A 4,978-nucleotide genomic window follows, 5' to 3' on the forward strand; every position below is an offset into this window, starting at 1 on the left:
AAGTCCAGAGAAATAAATGGGTCACACTTTAAACTGACCAATAATTAATGTGAGTTAGGCGCGCATAATAATTAACGAGGGATCACAGTCACGTGTGATTTATATTATTTCCTTTGCTCTCTTTTTTTGGGGGGGGGGTGTTTTCTTTTTTGTTTTTCCTTTAAGAAAAGTCAAGTTACAATTGCCGAACGCGATCGCGAGAGTAAACGCGCAGTATTTTTTTTTCTTCAAAAGTAAAAGACGTCCACTGACATTTCGAATTACAACAGAAAGCCCATTATTAAAAAATAAAAAGAAAGTTTTCTGAGGGGGTAGATAGGCGCCAAAAATGATAAAGCCACCGAGGCGGGTTACCGGTGACTAGTAATTCTTTGGTCGACGGGTATTGCCAATATCAAAGTAGGGCAAGTGCTGCCATGACAAAACATGGGAAGGTGAGGTTGACATCAACCAATCAGATGACAGGGAGTTTGCGCGTATTATCCTTCAAGTGCACTAGCACGCGCACGCTAAGCGAGTGCATATTCACACAGATGGAATAATAAAGACAAGGGAGAAAGAGGGAGAGAAGAAACCAAGAGCGGGACAGGCTGAGAGAAAAAGAGAAAGAAAAGGAAGGGGAGGGAGAGAAAGGACTAGAGAATGACAGAGGTGTGTTGTTGTTGTTGCTGTGTTGAAAACTGCGTTTCTTCACTAAATTCTAATATTAGGTCACCAGAGGAAAATGTACCGCCTTTGCTGTACGCCTAGCCCTCCCACGAATCGGAGTTCTGTGATAATCGTCCAACCTCTACCGCCAGAATTGCAGAAAGCATGACGTAAGATATGGTGTTCTGTTTCAAAATGCAAAACACCGCCACAAATTACGTGAATAAACCTATATATACTAGCAGAGAGGCCCGACGTTAGCCGGGATTAGATGAGGTTAAACGAATGTTCCACAAATCGCTCATTTTTCAATCAAATCAATTGATTGCTAGCTCTAGTCGGAGACCCACCGCGGTGCACCGAGAGCAAATGGCTGTCACATTACATTGTAGTCTACATTGCACTGTAGAGAACCTACTGTTTATTTTATTAAATTATTTTTTTTAATTATGGCTTGAATTAAAGTTTAAAATGACAAAAGTTAAGTATCATGAATCAGTTGTGCTTTATACAGAAACATTTATTTCGAAGGCGCCCCTGTCATATCTGAGAACATACTTTTGATTTTATATGTCGAGCCTATCTGCTTGTGTGGGAATAAAAGTTCTCAACTGTACTTGTGATGTTAGGCTGAAAAAGGTGTTAACTTTGGTGAAAATCAACTGTTTTTTCATCAGGTTATTTTGATTATCGATTATTGATACTTACTGAAGGCATTCTGACACAAAGCTTATCTAAAACACTGCCAGACACATAAAGTACATTTGTGTTGAATTTCATAAAAAAATCGGCCGAGCCATTGCAGAGTCCATTGGGAATGAATTCACACACACACACACACACACACACACACACACACACACACACACACACACACACACACACACAAAGTTCGTTTTATATGACAGACAGACAGACAGACAGATAGATAGATAGATAGATAGATAGATTACAAATTACATAATATTTCGTGTTTTTATGCACATAATGTTATTTACATCATTTCTCACTTTAATATTGCATTTAATTAAAAATATAAAAAAAGAAAAAGAAGTGTAATTCATGTACCGTATATTTTAATGCATCCAATATTTCTACATCAGAGAACACCGTAGAATAAAAATAAAAATATAATAAATCACGTTCGAAACCAAATTTGATGCTAGAGGATTTTTTTCAATCAATCAAAAACAATATAGGCAATCTTTAATTTACTCCTTCAACCCAGCACCTCTTGGCAAACAATGTTCTTCTTTCTTTTGCCCTGTTTCTTTCGAATGTCCCTTCTTTACTTAACGTTTCGCTGGCTACTTTATTCGTTGAAGAACCGCTGCACATCGAAATTACTACGAGTTTCTTTCTCGCACTATTACCACAAAGATCATATATTATTATTATAATAATATTCGAACACGCGGCTACACCAAAGGGAGGGCACTCTTATATTCTTGTCCAGAGTTAGCTCTTTAAAGCTAAATTTCGCAAATTTGACCCTTTTTGAAGCTGTTTGGCCATCGAAAATTGTATTTGCCGTTTTTCAAAATGTAACGTACAGACTAAGTATGGAACGGAGGAGCGGAATACTATGTCGATGAAAGCAATTTAAATAAAACACGGAAATAAAACAATAAAACCCCCAGATAAATTCAATTAAATTAAAACTAAAATAGAAAATAAAAATACAGTAAACTAGCAAGGCCACCCGACGTTGCTCGGAACTGTATAAGACAATGAGAAAAATTTTGAACATACCTGTTATTCTTAGGATAGATTAATTTTTGATGTCTATGTATCATTTGGCATCTTGACAAAAGAATATTTTACCTATCCTAGGACGGGTATTATATGTATGAAATGATTGTACGTTCCATAGGACAAGAAATTTACAGCATTGAATTACCTAGGGCGGGTAATGTATAACACATATTTAAAATAATTTACATAATTTTCTGTTGTGCTAACTTTTCTGCATGTAACAGGTAAGAGTTTGTTTGTTTTTACATCCGAGTGCTATAGTGAAGAAGCACCTTATTTCTCATTTAACAGTCATACTACCGGAATATATTACATGGTTTTCGGTTTTAATAACTTTTATGCACGCTACAGGTAGGATTTGCTTTGTTTTTTCATATGAGTACTATACTGCACAAGTATCTTATTTCTTGGGTAGGATAATGTACAAGTACGTCATTTCTAAGATATAGATGAAACTACTCGATAATTTTACATAATTTTCTGTTGTGCTAACTTTTCCGTGTGTCACAGGTGAGTTTGTTTGTTTTTACATCAGAGTGCTATAGTAAAGAAGCACCTTATTTCTTATATACATGTCATACAACTCGAATATATTTACATGATTTTCGGTTTTGATTACTTTTATGTACGTCGCAAGTAAGATTTCCTTTGTTTGTCATATGACTGCTATACTGTACAAGTACCTAAATCTTTTTGTAGAATACTGCACAAGTACCTCATTTCTTGTGTAAGATACTGTACAATTACTTTTTTTTTTCGAATTTAAAAATGAAAGAACTCAGTAGTTTTATGAAATTTTCTGTTGTACTAAATTTTCTGTACGTCAGGGGTAAGAATTTATTTTTAAATCTGGGTGCTATACTGAAGAAGCACATTATTTTTCATATGTAAGTCATGCTACTCAAATATTTAACGGGATTTACGGTTTTAATAACTTATGAACGTCACAGGTAAAATATTCTTTCTTTTTCATGTGAGTACTATACTGCACAAGTACCTCATTTAGTTTAGGATTAAATTCAATACATACAAATTTACAGACGTGCACATAAATAAAATTCATGATGATCGGTTAATTAGTTTAGGAGTGAATTCAATACATAGAAATATATAATCGTATACGCATAATAAAAATTCATAATGATCGGTTAATTAGTTTAGGGGTGAATTCAATACAAAATTCTATTACTTGATCTATTTATGTGATCATTGGAATGTAACAAATAAGCCGATATATAATATATCCTATATATTTGGAATATGACATTTTTTTGTTATGTACAGCAAAAACATTTTCTGTGTTTACTTATATAAAAGTGTATCATTTTAAATTAAGATGGCGGCGCATCTAATCATTCGATAACATGTGTTATTAATTTTGATTTTCTGGAATAAAAAAAATTACTTGATCGATTTACATGATTTTTGGAATATGACATCTTCGTGCGGTCACAGGTAGGTATGTCATAGAGATTTTTCTTCTTTTTTTTCTATGCCTTATTTTAGACAAGCATCAAATTTTAAAATCGAAATTGATTTGACGTCATCTGAGTTCGTTCCAATAATGGCCGACTAGAGAGGGAAAATATATAAGACCAAACACACCTTTCTCTAATCGCGAATATTCGGATTTCACGCTAACAATACCATGTACATCCAACAGGCTATAAAGAAAAATAATGAAAAAAAAAAATTGTTATTCAATATTTTCAAATACTTGTAAAATTGTAAAAGGAGCACGTGGTACAATGGGGGAAAGGAGTGGCTGGTTACTTTTAATGCATCTAAAACCAAGCTTCTCTCTTTACATCATCAACATTTTGATCCACATCTGACATCAATTGAAATGAATGGCTCTCGTCTTCAGGAGGCCTCAAGTTTTGACAAGCTTCTGGGCATGACAATTACTCCTGATCTTAAATGGAACACGTACATCAAATCTGTTGCCAGGGCTGCTGGAAAAATGGTGGGATCTTTCTATCGATCCAATAGATATCTCACTGCTGATGCAATTCTCTATCTATATAAGAGCCAGGTACATCCAAGGATGGAATACTGTTGTCACATCTGGGCAGGAGCTGCTAGAAAGAACTTGTCCTGCCTTGATAGAGTTCAAAATAGACTTCGTAGCCTCGTAGGAGATGTCCCTTTTCTCTTCTCTGCAACCTCTATCTCACAGAAGAGATGTTGCGAGCTTGTCTCTGATGTATCGTTATTTTCATGGAAAGTGTTCGACTGAGCTTCAGTCTATGGTCCTCCCCCTCGCCAATCTTTCACAAGAAACACTCGTCTAGCTGAAAACAATATCAATAATTCCCCCCACTCTTTATCTGTGCCTAAACCTAAACGTAGATTCCATGAACAAAGCTTCTTTCTTAGAACTGCACGCCTGTGGAATTGTCTTCCTTTTTCCTGCTTTCCGGCTGACTACAATATGGTTGTCTTCAAGTCTAACGTAAATAAGTTCTTGATGAGCCGTTCCATATAAGTTATCAAATTTACCGAATTTTCATTACTAACGATTACTATATTTTCCAATTTCTACTGTAGACTCTTTAACCCTTATCCTTGAGTG

General features: G+C 35.1%; 1 protein-coding gene across 1 annotated transcript in view; it reads right to left on the minus strand.

The window, feature by feature from the left end:
- The window catches only part of LOC145252522 (sodium-coupled monocarboxylate transporter 2-like), an 82,138-nt gene extending 81,745 nt beyond the window's left edge, over window positions 1–393 (minus strand). Inside the window, exon 1 of the mRNA XM_080112069.1 lies at window positions 1–393. This exon is cut by the window's left edge and continues 644 nt beyond it. The gene's annotated coding sequence lies outside the window, so the exon portion shown is untranslated.
- Between the last annotated feature and the right edge of the window lie 4,585 nt (window positions 394–4,978).

Source organism: Euprymna scolopes, chromosome 29 (genome assembly GCF_053919585.1).
Source record: "Euprymna scolopes isolate OS-2025 chromosome 29, ASM5391958v1, whole genome shotgun sequence".
Taxonomy (NCBI): domain Eukaryota; kingdom Metazoa; phylum Mollusca; class Cephalopoda; order Sepiida; family Sepiolidae; genus Euprymna; species Euprymna scolopes.